Below are 15,888 nucleotides of genomic sequence, written 5' to 3'. Positions count from 1 at the left end.
CCCCATTCAGGCCTTTTATCTAGTTGTATATAGTTAAGGGCCGGCTGTGGCTGTTTGGTTTTAATTGGAAACTGTCTCTTTAAATTTCGAGGAGATCTCTGCACATGCATAGTAGAAGCCTCTGAGTATGGGCCTGGGGTGTCCACTAGCTCAGGCGTCCCTATAGTCACCAGAATGGAGGTGCGCAGACAGAAAGGGACCAATGAACAGCTACCAAAAGAAAAGAATGTCCACACCTTTATCTTCACGGTTCTGCCAGACGTCTGTGGCCGCTCCAATCCTTCCCCTGCTTGGTATAACCCAAGATAGCAGCTCCTGGAGCAGCTGAGTGTCCCAGACTGGAAAGCAATGGATTTTTTGCTTCTGCCACAAATTCCCTCAGCTGTAAGCCTTCCAATCTTCTAAATATTGTTTATATGTGGTTCAGAGATCTGTGACCATCCCCTGAGCCTGCTTGGTTGGGTATACTGTGTTGTTGCTAGTGGAGCTCTTTACAACACTTCCACCCGATCCATCATCTGGTTTGTTCTCCTCATTTCATTTTTTACATTGTAATTTGTTTTCATCAGAGACTGACTTCCCAGATTATCTGAATTTGTTCTTATAGTTTTGTTCTATTCTCAACTCTTTTGTCGATTTAGTTCTGGGAGTTGCTGCCAATCAACATATGTCAATCTCTGGTTGTGGTCTGTTCTTGTTGGTTGTCAGTCCACAGAACTCTCTTTAGGATGCTTTGTAGTGCAGGGTTGGCTTTTGTGTATCCTGGAATGTTTTGATTACACCATCATATATGATTGATAGCTTTGCTGGATAAATGATTCTTGGTTGGCAGTTTTTTTCTTTCAGGGTTTTATACATGTCTCCCCATTGCCTTCTTTTTTGCATGGTTTCTGCTGAGAGATCCGAGCTTAATCTGACTTGCTTGTCTTTGTATGTAACACTTCTGTTTTCTCTGGCTGCTTTCAGGAGTGTCTCCTTATCTTTGATTTTAGAGAGCTTGATTATGATATGTCTCGGTGTTTTTCTTTTGGGGTCTATCCTTCCTGGGGTTCATTGAGCTTCTTGAGTGTTTATCTTTTCACTTTTCAGGATGTTAGATAAATTTTCTTGCAGAAGTTCTTCAACTATTTCCTCTGTGGACTTGTGTGATTCTTCTTGTTCTGGAACGCTGATAATTCTTAAGTTATTCTAACCTCTTCATATTGTCTAACATGAATCTTATACCTTTTTCAGATTTTTTTTATCCTTTTTTTCTGTTTTCTGTTCTATCTTAGTGGTATTGAGAGATTTGTCTTCCAGCTCACTGGTTCTTCCATCTCTTCTAGTCTGCTCCTTTGCCTTTTAGTGTATTGTCCTTTTCTTATATTCTATTATTATCATTTGGACCTCTTTCTGTAGGTTTTGAATCGTTTCCAGTGCTATATTTATCTTATTTGATTGTTCCTGTAGTGCTTTCCTAAATTCTTCCTTACTTTTCTCAACTCCATTGTGAAGTGTTTTGAAACATTTTATAATCATTTTTCTGAATTCCTTCTCAGGAATTTCCAAGGCCTACCCTCCTTCCAGAATGGAGTCCAGGTCTACCTCTAGGTCATTTGTCTCATACATTTTATCTTGTTTCTGGACATGTGCTGATATGGCCATCTGGTTTTGATTCTTGGACATGTATAGTGTCCATCAGAGGCCTTAATACTTAATTGAGTATGTGTTTTTGGTATTTTTTATGCTTTCTGATTACTTCCAGCTAGATGTGATCAGGTTGTAGGCTTCTCTTTTCACTCTTCTTATTGCTTAACTCAGAGTAACTTTCACAGGTGTTGTCTGCCTCCCTGGTACATGACAGTTGATACTGGTTCTTGCCTGGATTTTGGTGTTTTATAATGTGTGATTGTAGCTTGGCTATATGGCAGCAGTTGCTGTCTCTTCTTGGGTAATATATATATAGAGAAAGAGTCCCCCAAAGGTAGAAGGGGGAGCATAAAACAGCAAAAAAAAAAAGAAAAAAAAAATAGAAAGAAAGAAAAAGAAATCCACAGAACAACAACAAAAAAACCTAGACTGAATACTGTAGTCTATAATGGCAGAAAAGAAAGAGGAGGGAGAAGAATAAAAAAATCTGTAGCCTAATATGAGTATGACTTTAATGTCCTCTTTCAGATTCTTGCATTCAAAGATGTCTGATAGAGTTCAAGGGGCCACTCTTGGTTGTTATGCTATTCCTCAGTATTTAATTTAATTCTTGGCCTGCTTTGTTTTTAAACTCTCTTTCCCTTTCCAAACTCATTGTTGTGGCTTTTTCCGTATTTAAACAAACAAACAAGAAAAAAACAGTTAAGGGCCGGCTCTTGGGCTGAGAGTATCTGTGTGCATGAATAGTAGAAGAACACATCAGTGGTGAGGGTGGGGGTTGTTCACTCACTTAGGTACCCTCTCTAGTTACCAGAATGGAGGTGTGCAAACAGTGGGGGGCCAATGAACAGATACCAAAAAAGAGAAAAGCAAAACTGACAAAGTGTTTGTCCACCTTTGCGCCGAGATTCCCATGGCATTTTTCCGTGGTGTGTCTGCTCCTCCAGTTGGTCTTGCCATTTTGTCTCACCCAAGTTGTCAGCTCTGGGCTGCTGAGCCCTGCAGATTCAAAAGTACACTAGTTCTTACTTCTGCTTCAATTTCCACTAGCTATAAACCTTCAGACTTTTAAAATATTCCTACGTTTGTGGTTCCAAGTTTTGGAGCTGTGCCCTGAATTTACTTTGCCTGGTATTCTGTGGTATTGCTGAAGGTGAACCTCACTGCACCTCTACCCTAGCTGCCATCAAGCCCCGCCTCTTGCCATTTGGTTTTAAGCAGAGCTTTCCCCTTTAAATTCTGAGCAGATCTGTGTGCATGCGTAGTAGAACCTTCGGGGAGGGGGGAGGGGAGGTGTCCACTCACTCAGACATCCCTCTAGTCACTGGAATGGAGGTGAACAGACAGTGAGAGACCACTAAACATATACAAAAATAATAACAGAATGTCCACACCTTTATCTCCAAGGATCTGTCAGGCATCTGTGGCTGCTGTGAATCTTCCCCCATTCAGTCTCCCCATGGTTACAATCCCCTCCATGCATCATCAACAAACCCAAGGGTATACTCTGCAAGCCTGCCCCCTACACTACCCCCTCCCCCGAGTCTTCAGCACACAGTTGCTCTCCCTTTCTGGATCCAAAGTCCCCAGCTGCTCCATCACTCCACGTCATCGTGTCTGCCTCCATCTCAGGCATCACTGCTTCTCTGGGTAGGGTCCCACTTTATTGGCTTTTCTCCGTTGATGGTCCTAGGGACCTCTGCTCCTAGACTGGAAAGTTAATCACTCCCTTCCTTAATATAAAACGTCTACCTTTACATTTCCAACCCTCACAATCAGTCCTGATAACAATTATTCACTATTGTATCACATGAGACCCATCTGCATTTCATTTCATCAGTTCCACCTAGACAGATTGGATACTACTCACTGGAGATTCTGCCTTCTTCCAGGTCCCCTGGCTCTAGGTTCCCTCTTGAAAGCTTGTAAGCCAGTCACTTCTTGCCTTTGTAGCTTTCCCCCTATTTTGGGTAGCCAGTGTCCAAATTGCCCATCCCTGTCTACTCTGTGTGTGGAAGTCCATCTTCTTTTGATGCTTTCTGCATCATTCAATAATTTGCTCAGAGAATCCTTCAATTATGAGAGTCAAGGCTTGAATTTTTTCTTCAGTTCTCCCAGCTTAAGAAATGCTGAGTGTTTTCTTTCCTTTTGATTTTCTGACTCCAGATCTTTGCACATTTTGTTGTAATGTTTGACTTTGTCTTCTTGAGCTGACCTTTAAATTTTCTGTTCAGCTCTTGTACCTCCTCATTTCTTCCATTTGCTTTAGCATCTCTATTCTGGAGAACAAGTTTCACAGTCTTTTGACATCTATGTTGATCTTTTCCTGCTTTCTTGTCTTCTTAATGACTTTTTGCTTTCTTCATATATGATGTTCTTGATGTCATCCCACAACTCTTCTGGTCTTCATTCTTTAGTGTTTGATGTATCAAATCTGTTCTTCAGATGATCTCTAAATTCAGGTGGGATATATTCAAGGTCATATTTTGGCTCTCGTGGACTTGTTTTCATATTCTTCAGTTTCAGTTTGAATTTGCATATGAGCAATTAATGGTCTGTTCCACAATCTGCCTCTGACCTTTTTTAGCTCATGGTATGGAACTTTTACACCTTCTCTTTCCACAGATGTAGTTGATTTGATTTCTGTGTGCTCCATCTGGTGTGGTCCATGTGTGTAGCTGTCTCTTATGCTGTCTAAAGAAGATATTTGAAATGAACAAGTCACTGATTTTGTAGAATTCTATCATGTGATCTCCAGCATCATTTCTATCACCAAGCTCATATTTTCCAACTACTGATCCTTCTTCTTTGCTCCCATTCTTTGCATTCCAATCACCAGTAATGACCAATACATCTTGATTGCATGTTTGATCAATTTCAGATTGAAGAAATTGGTAGAATTTTTCTATTTCATCCTCACTGGCTTTAGTGGTTGGTGCATAAATTTGAATAATAATGGTATTAACTGGTCTTCACTGTAGGTGCATGGATAATATCCTATCACAGACAGCGTTGTACCTAATGACAGATCTTGATATGTTCTTTTTGACCGATCTTGATATGAGTACAACACCATTCCTCTTCAATTTTTCATTTCCGGCATAGTACACCATGTGGTTGTCAGATTCAAAATAGCCAATGCCAATCCATTTCAGCTCACTAATGCCTAAACTATCAATTGTTTATGCATTCCATTTAGTTTTTGGCAATTTTCAATTTTCCTAGATTCATACTTTGTACATTCCATGTTTCATTTATTAATGGATGTGTACAACTCTTTCTCTTCGTTTTGAGTTTTGCCTCCTCAGCAAATGAAGGTCCAAGGGCTTTACTCCCACAGGCTTTACTCCATTCACATCATCATGGTCAACTCTACTTCGAGGAGGCAGCTCTTCCACAGTCACATTTTGAGTGCATTCCTACCTGAGGGGACTCATTTTCCGGTGCTGTATCTGACAGTGTTTCTCTGTAATTAATAAGGTTTTCAGTGACTAAATATTCAGAAGTAGTTTGTCTCTCCTTCTTCCTAGTCTGCCTTTGTCTGGAAGCTGATCTGAAAACTGTCCACCATGGGTGACCTTGTTGGTGTGTAAAATACCCATGGCTTAGCTTACAGAATCACAGAAACTCACAAGCCACCACAATATTTCAAACTGACAGATGAGTGGTGGCATGTCATTATGGTCTGCATCATTTGAGGAGGCTGCTCTTCCAAGTCATATTTTGAGTGCTTTCCAGCCTGAGGGGCCGATCTTTCAACACTATCTCTGACAATGTTCTGCTGTTGTGCATAAGATTTTCAGTGGCTATACTTTCAGAAGTCATCATGTGCTACTGTAGGATAAGCAAGCATTGAATGCCTAACCACAAGATTGGTGGTTCTAAGTCACCAGCCACTCCTTGTAAATCTTATACAAGGTTGCTATTGGAACTGACTAGATAATTCTTAATAAACAAATAAAAAACAAAACCTCACAACTAAGCCCAACTCCACCTCCTAGTCTGTCTTAGTCTGGAAGCTTTGCTGAAACCTGTCCACAATTGACAGGTTCCAGCATTATAGCAACACACAAGCCACCACAGTATGTCAAACTGACAGACAAGTGTGGAATTAACCGTATTAGGCACTTCTATTTGACAAAAGGAGTGCTGTGGCTCTTTGGATATGGTTTGAGGCCACCAGTTGCTCCACAGGAAAAAGAAGAGAGTATCTACTCCTCACAAAGTTACAAGCCTCAGAAACCATGTACAGAATTGTTTTAAGTCAGAGGTGACACAATGGTAGTTAACAACAATTTGAAAAAGGAAAACTCGGGACATAGAATACTTCATATATCCATATAAATTCTAAAATCCAGTTAGGCATATATAGCTGATTCATTCTACTCAGGGACAGAGAATATTCCTTAATATTGTTCTCCATGGTTCTTGGCTATTTTTGTCAGTTTGCTCCTTTCTATAAGAAAGGCCCATGTTTGTGTTGAGTAGATTTTTCAGTCTCTTTATAGTGTGTGGAAAGTTTGAGGCTCAGAGGCCTTTAGGCAATTTAAACATTTTCAGTCCCTTTCAGTCTAGGTGACGGCCCTTTGTTGTTGTTAGGTCCTGTTGAGTTAGTTCCACTCTTAGTGACCTATCCACCACAGAATGAAACACTGCCTGGGCCTGTGACATCCTCACAATTCTTTTTATGCTTGAGTCCACTGTCACAATGTGACTCCATCTCATGGGGGATCTTCCTCTTTGTCTCTGACCCTCCAAGGTCTGGTCCCTCCTGATAATATGCCCAAACTATGAGAGAGTAATTCTTGCCATCCTTGCTTCTATGGAAAACTCTGGTTGTACCTCTTCAACACAGACCTGTTTGTTCTTCTGGCAGTCCATGGTACTTTCAGTATTCTTCTCCAACATAATTAAGTCAAATGCACTAATACTTCTATGGTCTTCCTTATTCGTTGTCCAACATTCACATATATATGTTGTTGTTGTTAGGTGCCATCGAGTTGGAACCGACTCATAGTGACCTTATGCACAGCAGAATGAAACACTGCCCGATCCTGGGCCACCCTCACTACTGTTGCCACACTTGAGTCCATCGATGCTTCCACTTGGCCAATCCATCTCATTGGGGGTTTTCTTCTTTTTCTCTGACCCTACACCTTGCCAAACAAGCCTTCTCCAGAGATTGTTTCCTACTAACAATATGTCCAAAGTATGAGAGACGAAGTTTGACCATCTTGGTCTCTAAGGAACACTCTGGCTGCACTTCTTTAAAAATAGATCTGTTGGTTCTTTGGTAGCCCATGGCGCTTTTAGTATGCTCCTCGAACACCATAACTCAAAGGCATCAATTCTTCTACAGTCTTCCCTATTCACTATCCAGCTTTCGCATGCATTTGAAGTTATTGAAAATACCATGGCTTGAGTCAGGCACACCTTAGTCCTCAAGCTGACATCTTTGCTCTTCAGCACTTTAAACAGGTCTTGTGCAGCAGATTTGCCTAATGCAATACATTGTCTGATCTCTTGACTGCTGCTTCCATGAGTGTTGATAGTTGATCCAAGAAGAATGAAGTCCTAGACAACTTCAATCTTGTCTCCTTTGATAAGAATGTTGCTTATTGGTCCAGTGGTGAGGATTTTTGTTTTCGTGGTAAGGATTTTTGTTTTCTTTACATTGAGATGTAATCTATATCGAAGGCTGTGTTCTTTGATCTTCATCAGTATATGTTTCAAGTCCTCTTCACTTTCAGCAAGCAAGGTTGTATCATATCGCAGGTTGTTAATGAGTCTTCCTCCAATCCTAATGCCACGTTTTTCTTCATAGAACCCAGCTTCTCGTATTATTTGCTCAGCATACAGGTTGAATAAGTATGGTGAAAGCATTCAACCTTGTCGCACAACTTTCTTAATTTGAAACCATTCAGTGTTCCCGTGTTTTGTTCGAACAACTGCTTCTTGGTCCAGGTACAGATTCCTCATGAGTACAATTAAGTGTTCAAAGCCAATGCTACATATTTTGTGGTTTGTTATAGTAGTTCCTCACTCCTTGATACCAGTATAAGTTATGTTTTGCTTTATAATAAAGCATCCCAAAACTTAATGGAGTCCTAGTATGGCACTGCAGGATAAGCACTGGACTGGTGGTTCAAACCCACCAGGCATTCCTCAGAAATCCAATACAGGATCACTATGGGTAGAAACCAACTTGAAAGTACTACTTAAACAACAACAAAACTTAGTGCTTAAAATTGTATTTAATTGATAGTCCTTAGGGGTGTCTAGGTTGCTTTTCTGGCCTGTCTCTGTCATGTATCTACAATTAGTTGATAGGATGGCTAGTAGCTGGATGATGTAGAATAGCATCACTTCAGTTGGTAACTGCCATTTATCTCTTAGCCACCTAGTAGACTATTCCAGATCTTTCCCATGGTAGCATGTAAACAGCAAGAAAGGGCAAAGAGTAATGTGTGAATTTTAAGTCTCTGCTTATGCCACATTTGCTACTGCTTATTGATCTAAGCAGGCATAGTCACATAGGCAAGCTCAGAACCAGTGTGAGAGGGGACTACCTAAAGCATGAACAAATTGAGGGCCATTAACTGTGGTAATTTACTACACTTGGTCTCTTAATGTTATGAATCTTCATTCAAATGTTCAGACACTGTTTCCAAAGTATGACTCCTATACTAGGTAGCTGAATTAAAGGAAGGTTCTCACTCCAGTCACAGACTATGCAAGTATCAATCCTTTTCTTTTACCCTCCTGTCCTGTCACAGTCTGGAATGCCTGGCTTTGAATCTAAATGATCAATCTAGACTTTCTTCATTATATGATTCCTCTGGGGACCTTGGGAATACTGCTCTAGCAGAAATCTTTAGCCTGTACCATCTGAGCCTATCATAGTAGTTCTAACAATGTTGAGCCTCAAAAAGAAATAGGTCTTGATTTTAATTTTTCTTCCCAGATAGAAAAATTTACCCCTATATAAATATACCTATTCTTTAGGGCCTTCACTGTAGTTACTGATCCTGCAAAAACAATTTTTAGTTCTTCCTTATATGGCAATTGAATCTCTCTCTCTCTCTATCTCTCTCTCTCACACACCCACCCACACATGTGCACATACACAAATGATGTAAACATTACATGAACAGTGGAAACCATCCTATGTCTCCCATTAGTCACCATGAGTATCAAAACTCCCCAGAATTTAAGTAGATTGAAATTGGAATTTTCTGAGGAAACACACTTATTTATCTACAAAAACAAAAAACAAAAAACTTTATTCTTACATGCTACATCTGCTTCCAACCACTTTACAAATATCAACTCATTCAATCCTCATAGCAACTGTTTGAAATGGGTACTATTTTATGCTCTCCACTTTATAAATATGAAAGCTCAGGTACAATTATATCAAATAACTTGTTCAGGTTAGCTAATGAATGGCAAAACTAGGACTCAACCCTGGGAGTCTGGGTCACAATCTCTGCTCTTAACAACTAACTTATGTTTTTCAGTGAAGGGTTATTATAAAGCACTTAACATATATGTACAACAAGTGAAGGGACATCTTAGCATTCAGAGTCATTTAATCCATTTTTTTCTTGTGTCATCCATACAATTATTATTATTATAAGTTTTTATTGTGAATTGAGTGATAGTTTACATGGGATAACACTGGTTTTATACTCATCCTATCGTATTTTGTTTCATTGCAATGATTACAGTCTCCTCCACGCATCCTCATTCAACAGTATTTGCTTCTATTCTCTTTGGCTTTTTTGTGTGTGTTTTTTTAAATGTCCACCAAAAACACTCAGAAATACATAATCATTTAAAGGGCACATTCTGTAAGCCTACTTCCTGGACGCCAGCACACAGCCTTTCTCTTTCCATGAGTCTAGAGTCCTCAGCTGCTTTATCTTTCCATGTCCTCATCTCTGCCTCTATCTCTGGTATCGCTGCTTCTCTGGATAGAGTCCCACATTCTGCTTCTGCTCTTCTTCCTTGATGGTCATAGGGTTCTCTGTTCCTGGACTGTAACATTAACTACTCCCCACTTTTTGTTACAGAACTTAACATTTACAGTTGTGACAATTGCAATTAGTCATGATAACAATAACTCAATGCTGAATCATATAAATCTTATCTCCATCTCCTTTCATCAGACCTGACTAGACAAGATGAAAACTATTCAGTGGGCATTATACCTTACCCTGCACACTCTGAAAGTAAACTCCCTCTTGAAAACTTGTAAGCCAATCACTTCATGCCTTTATAGCCACCTCCTCCCCAAATTTTACAATTTTAGGTAGCCAGTGTCTTAAGTTGCCCATCCCTATCAACCCTGTATACAGAAGGGATAGGATTGATACTGGATCATATGGTATTTCTATTTCCAGTTTTTCAAGAAAGTGCCATGTTTTCCAGAGTGGTTGGACTATTTTGCATTCCCACCAGCAATGTAGGAGGGTTCTAGTCTCTCCAGATGCTTGCCAGCATTTATTGTCTTCTGATTTTTTAATCTTTGTTGTTAATTGCTGGTGTGAGATGATCTCATTGTTTTGATTTGTATCTCTCTAATGGCTAATGATTGTGCATGTTTCTTCATATGTTTGTTGGTTGTCTATATGACTTCCTTGGTGAAGTGTCTATTCATGTCCTGTGCCCATTTTTTTTAAATAGGGTTATTTGTCTTTTTGTTATAGAGGTTAGTTTCCTACAGATTTTAGAAGTTAGTCACTTGTCTGATATGTTGTTGCAAAAGATTTTTCCCCATTCTGTGGGCTCCCTTTTTAATTCTTTTGGTGAACTCTTTTGATGCACATAAGTTTCTAATTTTAGTATGTCCCAATCATCTGTTTTGTCTTATGTTTTTGCAATTTTCCCAATGTTTGGTACTCGGTGTGTGCCCTGTATTGGTGGTAGTGGTGGTATACCATGGAGTCGATTCCAACTCATAGTAACTCTGCATAAGGTTTCTGAGACTATAAATTTTTACAGGAGCAGAAAGCCACATCTTTTCCCCATGGAACCACTGGTAGTTTCGAACTACCAACCTTGACGTTAGCAGCCCGACTTGTAACCACTACGCTACCAGAGTTCCTTGTGCCCTGTATTAGAGTTCTTAAATTTGTCCCTGTTTTTTCATTGATGACCTTCATAAAACTGGGATTCACATTTAGGTCTTTAATCCATGCTGAGTTGGTTTTTGTGTGAAATAAAGGTCTTGTTTCAATCTTTTGAATATCGATTTCAAATTCTGCCAGCACCATCTATTGAAGAGACTATGTCCTCCCCATTTAATGAATTTGGCCCTTGACTGTATGTGGATGGGTGAATTTCTGGATTCTTGATTCTGTTCCATTGATCTATGTATCTTTCATAGTACCAGTACCAGTCTGTTTTGACCACTGTAGTCATGTAGTAAGTTTTGAAATCAAGGAATGAAAGACTTCCAACTTTGTTCTTCTTAATCAGTGCTCTGCTTATCCTGGGTCTCTTTCTTTTCCATATAAAATTTGCAATTGTTTTTTCCATCTCTTTAAAGAATGCTATTGGAATCTGGATTGGAATTGTGTTATATCCATAGATTGCTTTGGGTAGTATTGATATTTTCACAATGTTAAGTCTTATCCAGGAGCATGGTATATGTTTTCATTTTTTTAAGTCTCTTTTGATTTCTTGAAGTAGTGTTTTGTAGTTTTCTTTGTATATGTCCTTTGTTTCTAAGGTTACATTTATTCCTAAATATTTCATCCTTTGGGTGCTATTGTAAATGGTATTGCTTTCCTAATGTCCTTGTCAACGCTGTAGTTAGTAGTAGAGAGGAATTCAACTGTGGATTTTTTGTTGTTGTTGTTGTTACAATTTTAAATTAAACTTTTATGTGTTTCCTAAGTCTTCAGGGGTGCTAAAGGCAACATAAATATCGTCATTCACCATGAAAAAGGGCCTTTTTCAATAAGGAGTCAATAAAAGTATATGCATTTTATAGGCTTATTATGAAACCTAACTCAAAAACTAAACTGAACTGAGATTTTTTGAGACCTGGAAAGCAAGCAAAGGTGGTCTGTGTGGGAGGTGAGCTTATTCTTCCAAGGCCCCACTGGACGGTGGGCACCAGCTGCACTATGGAAGCCAGGCAGAGAGAGCTGTGGGAGCCGAACTGTGAAGTGTGTCCATCATCTGTTACCACGGTACTGATAATGTCTCATGGAGTTGTGAGTTCTTTCATACAAAAAGTTATAAATATTCTCTATTCAGAAGTCTGGTTCCCCAGAGGAGACACCTGGAGGGAGGCAAGTTTCCATGTGAAGCACAGTCCCAGTCAGCTGCGAGGTGGCCCACCTGTAGGCACCTGGGGGACACACATGGAGTCTGTGGTGCACAACTGAGGCCCCAGCGCTCACTGCAGGTCCATCTTTGGATCTGTAGTGCAGCAGTAGCGGGGCTTTCTTGAATCTCCATCTAGTGGCAACTACTAATTTGAATGTGTGGTCCTTCCAAGGATTTCTCTATTGCATAATATATCCAGTTCATTAAAAGATGAAAGGTTAAGTTTTTTGGTGATGAACTTCTTAAGGTGTAAGACCATTGCTTGGGCTTAGCAGTGGATCCATTTCCATTTTAACACCCCTGAGTTTGCTGCTATTGTATTCCAGACAGGTGCTTACCTGCTCTTCACTCCTATGGTAGTCATTGTCCTCTTCCTGCTTCTCTCTGGCTCTCTGTTGGAAGTGTCCTCTGCTTTGGTTTCATCATTCCTATGGGAATCTTAAGTGCTGTTTTGCAGAACAAGTCTCCCCATTGATACTCCAGGCACCTCCATGACTAATTTGTGGTAGAACTTCCTCTGCTTTCTTAGCTCGGCTTCTTGGAGGCCTGGTACCAGTTTGTAAACAATACCCTGCATGGTCCTGTCTTGACCAATGTACTGCAGGGGGGTTGTCTTTCGGGGGGTGAAAGTTCTGCATGTGGGACACGTGCTGTTCTCCTCCAAATACTTTAGCAGGCAACTCTGACAGGAGTGCAAGCACTCGGTGATGGTGGTGGCGTCTGTGCACAGGCAGCTGGTGATGTGGGCATTGATGTCCCAAAGTTTAATCTTTCTGGTCACATCTTTGGCTTCTCCTCTCTATGTTGTGGCTCTCCCCTCTCTGCCTTTGATGGATCGCTCTAGGCAATCGTCTCAGGGGGACAATTTCTTGTCAGCTACTTCACTCCACATGCGAACTCTTCCTGTCGTCTCCTTGCTTAGATCCTTGGCGTTTTCCCCATATTCCATAAGTGGCAGCCTTGAACCTCATAGTATACGTTGAAAGTCTCAGTCCTCTGGCCTGAGACATCAGACCTCAGATGTGAAGCGACTTTTGCTGGCTTCTCTGTCATTTTGGCTCTTGTACCATGAACGTCTGCTATCTCCCAGCAACAGCAAATGAGCGGGCACACTAAGGGTTTCCCTGAGGGTGAGAAGGGGACGTTACTCCCTCCAGATCCCCTCTAAGAGGAGGAGAAAAAACAAAAACAAAAACAAAAAACATCCAGAGCTTAAAACAAAGAGGAAGAAAAATCTGAAACCAACTGATTTATGTAGGTTGACCTTCTCTACCCTGCCACTTTGCTGAATCTTCCAATGAGTTCTAGTCGTTTTTTTTGTTTGTTAGTTTTTCTTCTTCTGAGTCTTTGGAGTTTTCTATGTATTTGTTGTTGTGAAGTGCCATCGAGTCGATTTTGACTCATAGCGACTCTGTATAGGGTTTCCAAGGAGCAGCTGGTGAGCTTGAACGCCAACCTTGCGGTTCAAATGGCTTTGCAGTCTGGCTCATTAACCCACAGCGCCACACCAGGCTTCTTTCTATGTATAGGATCATATAATCTACAAATAGCATTTAACTTCCTCAATGCCAATTTGGATTCCTCTAATTTCCTTATTTTGCCTTATAGCTCTGGCTAAGACTTCCAACACAATATTGAATAGGAGTGATGACAAAGGGCATCCTTGTCTGGTACCTGTTTACAAGGGGAAGGCTTTCAGTTTCTCTCCATTGAGAATGATGTTAGCTGTTGGTTTTGTATATATGCTCTTAATTATGTTGAAGAATTTCCCATCAATTCTTACTTTTGAGTGATTTTTGTCAGGAATGGATGTTGGATTTTGTCAAATGCCTTTCCTGCATCAATCGATATGATTATTTTACTGGTGGATTAGATTGATTGTTTTTCTAATGTTGAACCATCCTTGCATCCCTGATATGAATCCCACTTGGTCATGAGATTATATATATATATATATATATATATATATATATAGTGTGTGTGTGTGTGTGTGATGTGTTGTTTAACTTTGTTGGTTAGGATTTTGTTGAGAATCTTTGCATCTATGTTCATGAGGGATATTGGTCTATAATTTTCTTTCTTAGTGATGTCCTTCCCTGGTTTTGGTATGAGGGTTATGCTTGCTTCATAAAATGTATTAGGAAGTTGTCCATTGCTTTTTATATTCTGGAATAATACGAGTAGAATTGGTGAAACACTTCCCTGAAAGTTTGGTAAAACTCATCAGTGAAGCCACCTGGACCTGGACTTTCTTTGGTTGGGAGTTTTTTAAATGACCTGGTCAATTTCTTCTTTTGTTACAGGTCTGTTCAAGTTTTCTACTTCACTCTGTGCTTTTCTAAATCTATATGCACTCTGTGCTTTTCTAAATCTATATGCATCTCCTCTAGAGTTTCAAATTTGTTGGCGTACAACTCTTCATAATATTCTGTTATTACTCTTTTTATTTCTATTGGTTCTGTTGTGACATCACCCACGTGGTTCTTTATGTGTGTTGTGTCTTTTCCCTCTTTTGTTTTGTTAGATTTGCCATTGGTTTGGCAATTTTATTAATCCTTTTGAAGAACCAGCTCCATGTCCTGTTGATTCTTTCTATAGTTTTCCTGTTTTCTATCTCATTTATTTCTGCTTTAATCTTCATTAATTCTTGTGACTGTAGATTTACTTTGCTGGTCTGCTTCTAATTGTTGGAAATGCTATGCTAATGTTTTGATTTTAGTTCTTTTTGGATGTGTGCATTTATTGCAATAAATTGTTCTCTCAGCACTGCTTTTGCTGTGTCCCAAAGATTTTGGTATGTTGTGTTTTCATTCTTATTTGTTTCTAAGAACTTTGTGAACTTTTTTCTATTTCTGAATATTTGTTTTACTACCCAATAGCTTTTAAGCAGGGTGTTACTTAGTTTCCATGTATCTGACTTTATTTCCTTGGTCTTCGTATTGTTGATTTCTAATTTTATAGCATTGTAGTCTAAGAAGATGCTTTGCAGTTTTTTGATGTTTGTAAATCTATGGAGGCTTGTTTTGTGGCCTAATACATGGTTTATTCTGGAAAATGTTCCTTGTGTAATGGAAAATACATTGTATTAGGTTGAATGCTCTGTACACATCTATGAGGTCAATTGGCTGATTGTGTTATTTAATTCCTCTGTGTCTGTTGAATTTCTTTCTGGTTGTTCTATCCTTTTTTGAAGAACTGTATTAAAATCTCCCACTATTATTGTAGATTTGTCTATTTCTTTCTTCAAATCTATTAGAGTTTGCTTTATATATTTTGGAGCTTTTTCATTGGGAGTGTAGATATTTATCATGGTTATGTCACCATGTTCAATTGACCTTTTAACATGAGATAATGCCCATCTTTATCTCTTATTCTGGTTTTTGCTTTGAAGTTTATTTTATCAGAGATTAGTATGGCTGCTCCTGCTTGTTTTAGGTTGCAATTAGATTGGTATATTTTTTTTCCATCCTTTAACTTTTAATCTGGTTTTGTCTTTGTGTGTAAGGTGTGCCTCCTGCAGATGACATATTGGAGGATCTTGTTTACTTTATCCACTCTGCCACTCTCCCTGTCTTAACTGGTGCATTTAATCTGTTGACATCCAGTGTAATTATCAATAGGTATGAATTAATTGCTGTCATTATGTTTATTTTTTTGTAATGCTGCTGGTTTCTTTGTTCTACATGCCTTCCTGGCTTTTGAGTTCTTTCTTGTCAGTTTTTTCATAAGTTTATTGTTTTCATGTTCTTGGATTTTCATTTTTTTTTTGGTATGTTGTGAAGTATTAATTTTCTTTGAGGTTATCCTATATTCTGTTAACTTTTTCCTCCATTTAAAACAGTCTATTTTATTTTGAAGTTTACCTGACCTCCTCATCACCTGGATCTCTGTTCTTATATTTTCACCTTCTTTCATATT

General features: G+C 39.3%; 1 pseudogene; it reads right to left on the bottom strand.

Moving 5' to 3' along the window:
• Nucleotides 1–11,894: 11,894 nt before the first annotated feature.
• LOC102819291 overlaps nt 11,895–15,888 on the bottom strand; it is a 28,417-nt pseudogene continuing 24,423 nt past the window's right edge.

Source organism: Chrysochloris asiatica, unplaced genomic scaffold (assembly GCF_000296735.1).
Source record: "Chrysochloris asiatica unplaced genomic scaffold, ChrAsi1.0 scaffold00002, whole genome shotgun sequence".
Classification (NCBI taxonomy): Eukaryota; Metazoa; Chordata; class Mammalia; order Afrosoricida; family Chrysochloridae; genus Chrysochloris; species Chrysochloris asiatica.
The sequence above is the reverse complement of the archived record's forward strand: the minus strand, read 5'-3'. Positions and strand labels throughout refer to the sequence as shown.